The 14,663-nt window shown below is 37.8% G+C and overlaps 1 pseudogene; it reads right to left on the reverse strand.

Moving 5' to 3' along the window:
• Positions 1–6,449: 6,449 nt before the first annotated feature.
• Positions 6,450–7,325, reverse strand: LOC116140913 (annotated as a pseudogene).
• Between the last annotated feature and the right edge of the window lie 7,338 nt (positions 7,326–14,663).

A 14,663-nucleotide genomic window follows, 5' to 3' on the forward strand; every position in this document is an offset into this window, starting at 1 on the left:
GAGAATGCTACTAGAAGGGTTCGATTTAGCCCATCTACCAAAGCAGGCCTTAATGGAAGGAACTATTGATCTTCTAAGGTTGGTCTAGCCCACAACCAGGAAGCCCAAGAAGATGACACTCTAAAAGATTTTTATGATTCTATCGAAGTGGATAACTTCAAAGATTGATAAAAATCAAGAGGATGGAGATTTGGACAACCGAAAATGTCCAACACTACTACGGACGTGTACCCAAAAAGCGGAAATAATACGGATTAGTAGGTATATTATAATTTATTAATGTCTCATTCTTAAATATTAATTTTTTTTTTATTCTTAATTTTAATATCTTTAACCCCAATGTTTGATATATTACTAAAACAATCAATAACTAAAAAAGTTTAAAACTTAACAAAAATACTCATCACCCCAACCACTCTCGGTGCCTACCAACGTTGATGCGGTGAAAGTGGAGATTTGGTTGTGAAACAATGGTGTTTCACAACTAAATATTTGGCTTTCACGGCTAGATTTGTGGTCGTTTTATGGTCATATCTTTGCCGTAAAATAGTCGTAATCTGCAATGTTTTTTTACTGATGGCGGTGGTGGCCAAATCCAACCACCACCTTTGAGTAATTTTTTTTTTCAATTTTAGAGGTATTTATGTCCTAAAACTTTGTATATAGGATAAAATAGTTAATTTGTATTTTGTAAATTGTTTTTAAAAAAAGGATATTATTGTCCTAAAATTTTATAATAAGAGATAAAATTATAATAAAAATAAGATAATCAAATAATCTTAAAATACCTAAGAAAATAGAGATAATTAGATTACTCCTATTACTAACATTAACTATTATTAATATTTAAATATCGAAATCTTAATACTTAACAATCAAATATGGTAATTAAATAATATAAAATAACATTACTTCGGTATTTATATATAACTAGGCCTGCAATCGAACCGAACATGAACGAACAGGCCCGTTCGAAAATTGTTCGATAAGCATGTTGATGGTCATGGTGTGTTCGTGTTCGAACGAACACAGGATGTGTGTTCGTGTTCGTTCGATTAACAAAAAGCTCGTTCGCGTTCGTTCATAACTCGTTGTGTTCGTTCGACTAACTTGTTCGACTAACTCGTTCGATAATTTTAAATACCTGTTCGAATAACTCGTTCGATAACTTGTAAATAATAGTTCGAATAACTCGTTAGAATACTGTTCGAATAAAAAATAACCCAACTTTCCAATTGATGCTCTAAAAAAAAAAATATGCAACAATTATAATCATAACCATTTAATTCAAATTTGAAAATAAACCAACTCTCATCTATATTTATTTTAAACAAATCAATAAAAACTCAGTGAAATTAAAATAACTAACATCATAAATAATAAAATTTCAAAATAAATTAAACAGAACAAAAATCATTCAAAACAAATTTAGTTCCATATCAAACATGACACAAACAAAAAGAATTTGTTTACATATATATTATTATCATTACATAATTATCCTAAATATTTTAAATGTTTACATATATATTTATATCAACGCGCATAAATTTATAGTGAAATGAAAATTATTGTAATATATGATCAATACATATGTGTGATTAATAGAGGTGGAAAATATGGGCCGGGTTAGGCGGGCCAACCTAACCCGGCCCGCAAAAAAGAGGGCTCAAACCGGCCGCCTTCATGGCGGGCCGGGTTGAGCCCAACCCGTCAGCCACCACCGGGCGGGCCGGGTTACACTATGGTAACCTGCGGCCGCTGGGTTGTATTTGGCCTCTTTCGAAGAGGCCCGCAACCGGGGGTTGTGGGGGTGGCTGTTGCCAACGGCCAACCCGCGGGTTGGCCCAAAAAAAAAAAAAAAAATTATTAATATTTTTTATTTTTTTCAATTACACTTTTACCTGAATATAGCCGTTTTATAGGTTGGAGGGGTCTTTTTCGTCATTTTCTTTCCCTATTTTTTTCTATAAATTGACCTAAAATCTCATATTTTTCTCACAACTCAAATTCTCCATTCTTCATATTCTCTATTCTCTCAACTCTCAAGTCTCAATTATTCATTTATTCTCTTATATTTTTGTTATCAATTTGCTTTTATTTTAATTTTTTATTAGGTTTTGCAATTTTCAATTCATATTTCCAATTTCAATTCCAAATCTCTTTCTTTTTTTATTTCTTCTACATCTTTTTTTTTTCAACTACAAGTCTACAATGGATAGATATTTCTCTCCATCAATTTCAATGAGGAAGAAAACTATTATCCTAGTCCTAGTCCGCTGATTTTACTATGAATGCAGGAGATTCAATAGTCCCGCTGTCCCAATCCCAGTCTCAGAATCCGATACACCTCAAAATATGGCGTCGATTCCAACAGCGCCCGGTGGTTCTAGAAGTCGTCCTCGTAATCGTCGTCCCGTCCAACTTCATCTCAAGCTGAGGGGGATCATCAACTGCCGTCGAAAGCGAAACAGACACACATCAGACGTTTGGGCGCATTTCGACAAGTTTTATGAGACAGAAAATGGCGTTCAAGTCAAGAAAGCAAGATGCAAATATTGTGCAAATGTTTATAAAGCTGATTCAGGTAATGGTACTAGTACTTTAAAAAGGCATGCTAATAAACCTATTAATCAAATGGAAAGAGAAACCAATCAACTCAAATAACTAATATGGGTACTACTTGGCGTTATAATTTGATGTATATAGGGAACAGTTAGCTTTATTATTGCTGCATCTGATCAACCTATTAATATGGCAGAAGATAAATATTTTGAAAGATTTGTTCAAAATTCATTTCTTCCAGGATTTAAAAGTTTTCTAAAACTGCAACTAGAAATGATTTAATAAAATTGTTTAAAATGAAATAGAATTAAAAAATAAATTCATACTTGCATATATTAGTGTGGCTTTAACTGCTGATATTTGGGGGGGTAGAGCTAAACAAGATTATATTGTGTGATTAGTCATTATTTTGATAATGAATTTAAATAAATAAATCTTTATTAGGATTTAGATTAATGGATGTGGATCATAGTGGTTTAGAAATCTATAATAAAATTATTGAAGTTTTAGAAGATTATGATATATTGATTAAAGTGATATAGTTTAACTTTAGATAATGCAAGTTCTAATAGTAAAGCTATAGAATTTTTTCAAATAATTATCTTTATATAATAATTTGAAGTTTTTTCACCAACGTTGTGCATGTCATGTTATTAATTTAATTGTGAAAAGTGGTATGAAAACAATTAAAAAAAATATTGATAGAATTAGGGAATCTTTAGCTTGGATTACTAGTAGTAATAAAAGAAATGTGAATTTCAAGAGTGTGATAAAATCAAATATGTCTCCTAGAACTTTTGCATTAGGTATGCTGTTAGTGGAATAGTACTTATTTAATGTTGATTCATGTTTACCTTATGCTAATATAATTAGTTATTTTGTAGCAAATAATAGAGGTCCTCATCATTTGGTAGAAAATGATTGGAAGATAGCTAAAGTATTTCATTCTTTTCTCAAATGTTTTTACCAAGCCACTTTACAACTTTCTGGTGTGTATACCCTACTAGTCCATTGGTAATACATGCAATTATAAAAATTTCCGAGTTATTTACAAAAAACAAAGATGATGAAATTTTACATGCACCAATAAAGGTAATGGAAAATTTTTTTTTGAAATATTGGAGACCCGTTCCTTTTCTTTATTGTTTAGGTGCTATATTTGATCCTAGAATTAAATTAGCACATTTGAAAATGGTCTTGACAATTTAAGTGAAAATTTACAAAACGAATCATATATCAATCAAATAGGAGAGGTAAAAAATAGTCTTTTCGAAGTATATTTCCAATATGAAAACAGGTATGGGAACACGCAGTCGCAAAGAGGCGAAATATCCAGAGAAGCTGTAGCAGAAGAAACAAATGAAACTTATTCTCTTGGAATGCACTGAATAGGCCGAAGAGGACCGAGTCGAAGCACAGCCTCTCTTCAGACGCACACCACCAACAACAACAACAAAAAATATGCTGTCCTCCATGGAGTCGCAGAGTAATGAACTTCAACAATATTTGGCAACCCCCGAAATGTTTTCAACAGGTCACTTTGATCTTTAGAGTATTGGAGAGCCAGAAAATGTATTTTTTTCGGTATTATCAAGACTTGCCTTGGTGTTTGCTGTTCCTGTCTCAACCGTCTCATCCGAACAAACAATTAGTGCAAGTGGAGATTTTAAATGAAAGGAGGACTAAACTTGCTCCAAAAATGATTGAAGTCCTCACATGTCTTGGAGATTGGGAACGATCGCGCCATCAAGATCAATACGAGGTTATCGACAATGTTTAATAGACATTTCAATTTTGTAATATAGATGATACAGATGAGGGAGGTCCTAGTGAACCACCCAATTTAGTTGTTTTGTAAAATGTAATTTGTAAATTAATGTCAATTATTGCACCTTTTTTCTTTACCCAGTTTTCTCCCATTGGGTTTTTCTTGGTGAGGTTTTTAACGAGGCAATAATTGTTGTAATTCTTATTTTATTTTGATAAATGAATAAGTCTAATTTTTCTTATATTACAATTATTGTATTAAAAATGAATTAATATTTGAAATGTTAACAAAAAAAAAAAATGAATTGAATTGAATTATTGATATTTGAAAAGTTAACTAAAAATAATTATATTATAATTTTTTATTTGAAAAGATAAATAAAAAAACCAAAACAAAAAAAAACACAAAAAAAAATATAAAATCGGGCTAACCGGCCCGGACCGTGCCTAACCCGGCGGTTAGGGCTGGCGGGCCGGGCCGGGCTGGGCCAGCATCTTTCCCTTAATTGGCGGGCCTAACCCGGCCCGCCTTTGTTGGCGGGCGGGTTGAGCCCAGCCCGCCAAAACAAGTAACCCGCCGCGGGCGGGCCGGGCCGGGCGGGTTACTTTTCCACCTTTAGTGTTAATTTGTTATATATAAATATATATATTATTACTGTCTACATATAAATTTTGTATCAACACCCATAAATTCATAGTGAAATGAGGGTCTATATAATATATGATCCACATATATGTGTAATTAATTTATTATATATAATGTATAATTGTGTATATACAAAATTATTATTATAATATATAATCATAGGTTAAATATGTTATGAAATTATCAAAATATAGGTCATCATTATTTATTATCATTACATAATTATCATAAATATTTTAAATGTTTACATATATATTTTGTTCAACACTCATAAATTTATAGTGAATGAAAGTCTATTTAATATATGATCAATACATATGTTTCATTATGTCTACATATATTTTGTATCAACACCTATAAATTCATAGTGGTATGAGGGTTTATTGTAATAAATGATCTATACAAATGTGTGATTAATTTAGGTTTAATTAAGCTATTATATATTAAATTTGTTATACTATACATCGCTTGATTATACATATGTTATGTTTATCAATTTACCATACATATTATTATTTTTTAATTGAAATGCTATCTTATAATATTTAATTATTGATTACATTTAGAAAAATATGAAGTATTAGTTAGGATTACTATAATATATCACTTGATTATACAATCTTTATGTTATTAAATTTGTCATGCCATGTATCATAATAATTTATACTTTTAATTAAAATGTTATAACTTATATATTTATATGATGACATTTGTAAAAAAAAAAAATCCAAACATATTATATAATAAGAAAAACAAAAGTATCATAATATTTTATATTGATTACCATTAAAAAAAAATTCATCCAAACTAAATCAAACATAATATAAAAATGAAAAAAAAAATTAAATTATATAATGCATAACATGTTTTTTGAACATAAACGAACGAACAATCGAACGATTGTTCGCGAACGGATGGATTAGTCGAAAGTATAGTGTTCACGAACATAATCGAACGAACAACCCCTGTTCGAAAATATTATCGAACGAATATCGAACTGTTCGCGAACAAATATTCGCGAACATTATCGAACAGTATCGAACGAACAACAACGTCGTGAACTGTTCGGTTCGTTTGCAACCTATATATAACCGTAACTAAACGCACCCTTAATGTGTATTAACAAGAAATAAAAAAGAGCGGCTACATGGTATTAATGAAAAGAGAAAACAACTTTTTCCCACCAAGGTTTGGCTAAGAGCACTTTCTCACCCAAAAATTTGAAATGACAGTTTACTACCTATATCAGAGATGTTAGTAAATTTATTATAAAGAAGGGTATGATGATCAAAAGTTTGGTATAAGTAAGAGCAGGATGGTTAATTAACCTCATAAAAAAAATCAAAATTTAAAATTCGAAGTCCCTTTTTCTTTATTCTCTTCTATCCTCTTTCTCTTTCTTTTTTTCTTTATTATATCTTCTCTCTTCAATTTTTTTCTCTTTTGCAGATCGGCCAGCCGCTCTCTTTTTTTATTTTCCCTCTTCCCTCTTTCTCCTCTTTGTTGTATCTTCACTCAACACGCAATCCGCAATAAACGAAGCCAAATCCTGCTCACTTATCGGCTTGCAAGCACAGAACCTCTCATCTGCAAACATCACATAAGGCTTCCCATCTTTCACCAACTCAACCTGTCCCCCTAAGCTTTTGAAAAATGCAGTTGGCCTCGCTATACTATAGGTAAACCTACTATCCTCTTCGGCCTCTTACACCAATTCAGCCTCAAATTTCAGCTTTTGCACTCTGAAATTCAAGAAGGGGTTTTTGCACACATATTGCAGAAAGCAAAATAAAATGTGAAGCCCCATGATTTCTACCAGCAACAAGACTATTCCTTGTTGCTTCATAATCAATCTTCCATGAATATTTCACCCCACCAGTACGACTAGCAAGGCAAGACACAACAGCATCTCTTAAAACTCCTAAATTTTCCAAATTTTTCTGTAAAGTTTCCACATTTGTCACATTAGAAAAGCACACATTTGCTCCTTGTAACTCATTCAAGGTCTCTTTCTTATCATTTTTATCTCTAATTCCACTTCTTTCTCTAGCAATTGCTATAACATTAAAACCTCTATTAACCAACTCTTTCAATACAAACTTCCCAATATACCCAGTTAAACCCACCACCACAATGTTAATATCTTTCGGATTCTTGTTTCAAAATGAATATGAGCTGGTTTCAATAGTTGTTGTTACTGAAGCTGTAATGGGGTTGAATCTTTACTACTAAACTTAAAGGGCTGTGATAAATTTACATGCGGAAAGGAGTTTACATTGATTTGATGATCCAGAAGAGAGGCGACTGCCGGTGAAACTTTGACACTTTGAATGGAGAGTGAAGACATTGTAGGAAAAAAAAAAAAAAAAAGAGGAGGAAAGAGGAGAAAAAAATTAGGGATAATTTGTAATTTAATGTTAATAAAAAAATTTCAAAGTCAAATAGAAATATAAACCATATTTAACGGAAGTTATTAACATAACATAACATTGGGTAGTAAAGTGTCGTTTTAAAATTTTTTGGGTGGGAAAGGGTGGGTCAAACCCTGGGTGGGCAAAAGTCGTTTACTCTAATAAAAATATCACTAAGATTTTTAGAAGAGCATACGACATGTTTCCAATCCCATCCAAAAATTAGCAAAATAGCAAGTTTTAACCCATAGTTTCATTTATTCTAAATTCCTGCCCTCAAAGTAACATTGTTAGTGGTTGTCAAGTCGCAACACTAATACAAAGGGTGTTATTACCAAACTATCCTCCCATTTTCTTCTTCATCTCTAACCACCCAGCCATTCCAGATTCAAGATTAGGGTTTTTCACATTTTGCTGATTTTCGGCCGACTTCGGTAACCCAAATCACAATTGACACCACCTTTAGCCTCATAATCAACTCCTAACCCACAACACTCATTGATCGCCAGCGAACGCCCACTGCGCTTTTGCACAATTTCTCCTCTTTATAGCCATTTTTCGGTCATTTTTTACATCAAAAATCCTCCCCAACAACACCAAACGAACCTCCACCCTCCCTTCTGCAAAACCCCTACCTCTTATGGCTCCCCCAACTCGTTGTTTGCCACTCGTGATTTGCTTTTGTTGCCGCAAGAAAATCGCATTTTTGCTACCCCAACTATCTGAAAACAGTCGGATTTTTGGTGTTCATTTGTTGTGTTGCTAATTGAAGTGTTTGGGTTACGTTTGTGTTGTAATTTTTTGGTCGCCGACCATTCCCCCATCATCTACAACCTTGTTGTTCCTCTGTGCACACCACATGTTCGAGTTTATTCCCCAACTAAAAAACTAGAACTCCCCTCACCTGCAGCATGCTTTCGTGCGCGCCTAGTGCTAACTAGTGTGCACATCTGACTTGTGACGCTAAAGGGAGGTCATGGGCGGCAAACAATGAGTGGAGGGGGTCAGAGGAGGTTAGGGTATAGAAAGGGAGCATGAAGGTTCAAATGCTGAACGGTCGGCGGTGGCACTAGCAGTGTAATGGGTTAGAAATCATGCGGGGTTTTGGAATGACTATTTTAACCTTTAATCATTAAGTTAAAAAAAAAAATTATGTTAATTTAAAAGTGAAAATCTAAAATAAATGAAACGCTATTCTTTGGTGGAAACATGCGGTTTGCTCTTTTAAAATAATAAAAATTCTCAACTCCCTTAATGTTTAATTAGTAATTTATTAACATTTACCTTATTGATAAATATTACAAACTTACTTTTTCACTATTCATTTTATCCAAAATTTAACATAATTGAGACTTCAGTTATTTTTGAAACCTCAAGAGAAAATTTTTATTTCATTATATCTTAAGGGAACTAATGTTTATCTCTATTAATAATTTTATGTCAAAAAATTCTACAATATGTGATAATATGACACCAAATAAATGGACAAATTACTATAAAAAAAAATTAATTTAATAAATACACTATATGTTGATACAGAAATTTGCACTAACCAGCGAGATCCGATCAACCTTATCGGGATCAGAACTGATATGTGCGTGATTATGGGTAATCAGTTATGGGTAAACGAAAGTACTAGAAAATAAATGGCAAGAATGACTTTTAAAGTGGTTCGGCGAAGTTAACAATCTGCATCCACTGTGTTTTGCTTAGTTGTTGTGAGAGCTTACAATATAACTTCTAAACTAGAATTTTGTATCCCATTCCTCATCGTTTTAGAGGGTATATATACAAGATTTAAATAAAGGAAGGAGCAAAAATAAAGGGATTACAATTGATTGGGATTGCAACTCCGATATTCTTGTGATTAGGCGCTAAGATTGCGCAAAGATTGTTGTTAATCTGATCATTCCAGTAATATCTGGGATCTGAAGCTATCTAGGAATTGATTGAATGATCATTCGGGTTCTCCGCGACTAGCTTGTGCTGGGTCGAGCTATGGCTCAACGAGCTTATGCTGGGTCGATCAATCATACTCACCAAGGTCATTCTGGGTCGAGCTATATCCTAGCGTCAACCTGAGCTTGGCAGAAAGCCACACACAACATCTTCCCCCTAATGTTTGATGCTCGTTTTGGGCTTTAGAGACTATTGCTCGATTTGACGCCAAGCTCGACTTTAGTAGTGAGTCTCTGAGAGTATGCTCGATCGGGCTTCCACAATCGATCTTACATTTGGTCGATGTTCTTCACACTTGGACATTATTACCTACGCCATCTGTCAAAACTCAGAATACTAAAAGTCAGGGTATACATGTAATTTTTGTGTGGTTGTGTCGCATTAAATGAATCAGCCTTTGTCAGTTAAGTTTCGTCGCGCATGGTCGATGACAATTGTTCACGTGCGAAGTTGAGACGTTGTGCAGCGACGGTTGTCATTTTCAACAGTTCATTGCACTTCATGGATGTTCAACATGTGGCCATGTCCAAGGGTTGAGATCACTCAACGAACGAAGGGCTAGGATCGATTGTGAGTCAATGGTCAAGATTGAACTTTGCGCTTTCATCTTCCATGCAAAAATCACTATAAAAGGTGGTGAATATTCAGAATAATCATTCTGAAAATTCATCCACCCTCTTGCTTTTTCTTACCATTGCTCTCTCGTCGTCGCGGTAGTCTTTCTTACAAGTTCTCAGTGCACTTCTTTAATCCAGTAAGATTTCTTTCCCTTCTTTACTTAATTTTCTAACTTTTGTGCTAAAGAGTGGCCACTGTAGTGGCCACATTGGTTGTTTTGAGATTTTATAGGGTTTTTGGGGTGCGTTTTCAGCCGTCTCGGGTGTTAAAAGGGTTTAACCATGGTGGTCGCCAGTGTCCTGGGTAGGTCGCATGACTTTGTTATGTTGCGTGAGCTACTTTGGGTGCTTGAGATGGAAGTAAATGTGGAATGATCGCCGAGTTGTTCGAGCTCTAACACATGTTCGCTTCTTTTTTTAGGTACTTAGATTCGAGCTTTAACCATGTCTTCGTCTAGCAGTCGCACAATAGATCGGATGTTCGACTTTCCAGTTGGCTTGTCAGTATTAGGGGACGTGCCCCTCGAGATATCTGAAGAGTTCATTGCCAGAAGCTTGGACCCCGAAGTTGCAGGCTTGTCTGACCGTGCTTCGATCCAACTGGCTTAATCCCCGCCATATCTATTTCACAGGCTACGGAAAGAGCCCCAATCCTCGATCACCCTCAAGGATCTTGAGCGCATTAAGGCGGCCTATGTGCCGCAGCTCAACCTGATCGCCCCGGGGGAACATTCTCGGAAGAACCCTCCAGCCGGATGGGTGGCCAATGTCGAGACTCTCCTCAAGTGCTGGGTATCCATTCCCCCACTCCCCTTCATCGACAAAGTGTTGAAGAGGTTCGACATCGCCCCTCTCCAACTGACGGCCAACTCCTACTTGATCATTACCGGGGTATACATCGCTTATATGATCACCAAGCTCGACGAGCCATTCGTCGAAGAGCTTATGCACTTGTACAGGCTCAAAAAGGGGCAAGGCCAAACGTACTACCTTTCTAAGGCGAGGAAGGTAAGTTTCAACGGGTTGATCGACGTCTCGACAAAGGTCCTGCACTAGGACTCCCAATTCTTCTTCTACAAAGTCGGGACGAGCGGTGTCTTTGCTCTGGAAGTAAATAAGGCCTTGGTCGCTCGTGTATGCGAGGATGAATTTCGAACTTGGCTTCATTATTTAACCAAATTTCTTTTCATTGCAATTAACGTCGAGCAAAACTATCTCCCTACAGTGAGCTTGTAGAGGCTGCGGCATTTCAGTGATCTTCCTGACAACTCACGCAATGTCCACGAGCTTCTTACACTTCCACACCTAAAGGCGTACAACTTTTGTAGGGACGAGGCCAGATTTTTAGTGCTATTGGAAAAAGGCAAGTTGTTGCTTGCTCGTGTTCGATTTCCCCTGCAAATTGATTGCTAACGCGTTGACGGCGGATTTAGATACCGATAGATATAGTAGCAACAGCTCGCCCTAGATGGGCTTTGACAACAAAGAGGGCTGCCCAAGGTGTTCTTTCAGCTCCTAGAAGGCTCTCTCACACTCATCGGTCCACTGGAAACCTTTCTTCTTCTTCAAGGTCTCAAAAAATGGTAAACACTTGTCTGTGGCTAAAGAAACGAACCTACTGAGCGTGGCCACACTTCCAGTCAGACTCTATACCTGTTTAATGCAACTCGGGCTTTTCATGTCGAGCAAAGCTTGAATCTTGTCCGGGTTAGCTTCTATGCCCCGTTGGTTAACGAGGAAGCCTAGGAATTTTTCGGAGCTCACTCTGAAAGCACACTTCAATGGATTGAGCTTCATCTAATACTTTCTAAAGATGTCGAACATTTCCCCCAAGTGCTCAATATGACCTTTGACGACCTTTGATTTGATGAGCATATCGTCGATGTATACTTCCATTGAATGGCCGATTTGATTAGCGAACATCTTGTTCACCAAGTGTTGGTAGGTCGCGCCAGCGTTCTTGAGGCCAAATGACATAACCCTGTAACAATAAAGTCCACGGTCAGTAATAAAAAAAGTATGCTCTTCGTCGGGCTGGTACATCCAGATTTGGTTGTATCCCGAGTACGCATCCATAAAGCTAAGTAGTGTGTTTCTTGCCATTGCATCTACAAGCTAATCGATCCATGGTAGTGGGAAGCTGTCTTTTGGACAGGCTTTGTTTAGATCCATGAAATCGATGCAAGTCCACCACTTGCCATTCGGCTTCTTAACTAGGACTAGGTTGGCGAGCCAGTCTGGGTACCTAACTTCCCTAATGAAGTTGATTTCTAGGAGCTTGTTGACTTCATCTGTGAGCGCTTGAGAGTGCTCTACATCTATGGCCCTTCTTTTCTGTCTTATGGGCCGAGCCTCTGAGTCGAGGTTTAATCTATGGCATATCACTTGAAGGCTGATCCCGACCATATCAGCATGCTTCCATGCGAATATGTCGAGGTTTTTCTTTAGGAACTCAATCAGTTTATCGACCATCACTCTGCTCAAGCTGGTGTCGACCTTCAGTATGTGAGTCAGATCCTCCTCACTAACACTTACTCTTATCAGCTCCTCGGTCAATCCCACATCAGACTCTTCTTTGTGACTATGAGGATCAATGGAGTCTTCTAGTGGTCCAGGGTTTGGCTTGGATTCTGCGATGATCATGGTCTTTGGATACAACCATTTCTGTGTAACGTTTATGGCCCGATTATAACATTCCCGTGATTCTTTAGAGCAGCTCCTGACTGTCGCGACTACCCTGGGAGTCGAGAACCTCATTGCTTGGCAGCGCACTGACGTGACTGAGCTTAAATCATCCAAGATTGGCCTTCCAAGGATGACGTTATATGTGGTCGAACAACCCACCACCAGGAATTCGACCATCACATTTCTGACCTTTGGTTCGGCCCCTAGAGTTATCGGGAGGTCGATAGTACCTTTGGGAACTAGATTGTCCTCGGTGAACCCATAGAGCGGCAAAGGGCACGCTCGCAGATTCTTTTATGTGAATCTCATTCCTCGAAAGGCTCCAAAGAAAATAATGTTCGTCACGCTCTTGTTGTTGACCATGACCCTTAATACTCTCGCATTGCCAATCTTTGCCGTGATTATAATCACATCGTGATTGTGATGAGGGGATGTTTCGCACTCGTTGACTGTGAGCCCGACGACCTCACTTTCCTGTTTGAGCCACTTGGGCAACTTCTGTTCGTAACTCATTATTCAGGGGACCGAGTCTATTTTGGCATCCCGAGCGTATTGCTCACGGGCTCGCCTCGAGCTTCCCGCTATATCTGGTCCTTCGTAGATTATGTTCACAAAGACCTTATTGGGTTTGGCGAAACCTACTGACTCGGGGTCTGCATCTGGCTTGGGATCGGGTTACTTTGTTCTCCAAGATTCTCTCGAAGTGGTTCTGCCTTAACAAACTCTTTCAAATGACCTCTTCTTATCAGTTCCTCAATGGTGTCCTTCAAAGCCCGACAGTCATTCGTATTGTGCCCGACATCCCTGTGATGCTAACAATATTTTTGCCGATATCTTCTTCCTAGAGTCTCCCTCATTCTTTCTAGAGCGGGCAACCTCTTCGCATCTCGAGATACCTAGAAGATGTGGGTGATGTCTTGAGTAAGGGGGGTATACTCTGCATACCACGGGAAAGGCTTCCTGTCTCCACGGTTATCCATTCTCTGTTTCTTTGGGAATCTGTTACGATCCCTGTTGCTTCACTCTTGGCCCCCACACTTATTCGATGGGCGATCTTGTCTCTTGTCTGAGACCCCCCATGTTGAGCTTCCGGCTAATGCCACTAACGAGCCATGTAGTAGAATTTGGTCAAGCTCACATGGTCTTTGCTCTGGAGCTCCTTCAATAGCTCTGTGTTGGGTTTGATCCTTATGATCAGGAGAGTTCGAACAGATTCTTCGGGGGCATTAGCGACCTTTGCCTACTCGTTCTGGAACCTCTTCAGATACGAGGTTAGTAATTCGTCGCACTCTTGGCCAATGTTGCTCAAGTAGCTGAATGGCATTGTGAATTATCTATTCGCTTGAAACTACTGCAAATATAGCAGGGAGAATTGTTGCAAGAGTTGATGGAGTTCGCCTTGAGTCGTTTGTACCACCTCTTGGCATCCCCGACTAATGTGACTGCGAAGCACCGGCATTTTGTTAAGTCACTAACCTGGCGTAGCTCCATCAGGTCATTAAAGTTATCGAGGTGATCTCGGGTCCCCTCTCCCATTGAACTTGCTCGTTGGTGCCCTGAATCCTTGTGGGAGCGGGGCCTGGCGAACTTCCTCCATAAAGGGGGAACTTACTATTTCCTCCGCTAGGTTATTCTGGCGAGCTTTTAGATTGTCCAGCATATTTGGCATGCGATCCATGTCTTCATTTTGGTTCCCTTGGTTGACTCTATTAAGTTGTACCTCGAGCAAGTGAGTTCGCAAGTCTGTTGCTTGTGAAGCTCCCCCAAGGTGCGCGTTGACACGCAAGGTTAAGTCATGATGGCTGGGTTGGTAGGTGTTGTCATGCTCGTCAGTGCGTTGCTCGCAACGTTGCTCATAATCGGAACATTGATCATTGGCAGAATGACGCACATGGCTCGCTTCGCAAGCCTATGAAGAGCGATCTTGTCTTGGGCATGGGTTAAAACTGGCATGCTGATGCTGGGGATACCGCCAAACTTGTCGGTGGTGTCTGTCGCCTTCACTTTCCCTCA

Source organism: Pistacia vera, unplaced genomic scaffold (assembly GCF_008641045.1).
Source record: "Pistacia vera cultivar Batoury unplaced genomic scaffold, PisVer_v2 Contig387, whole genome shotgun sequence".
Lineage (NCBI taxonomy): Eukaryota > Viridiplantae > Streptophyta > Magnoliopsida > Sapindales > Anacardiaceae > Pistacia > Pistacia vera.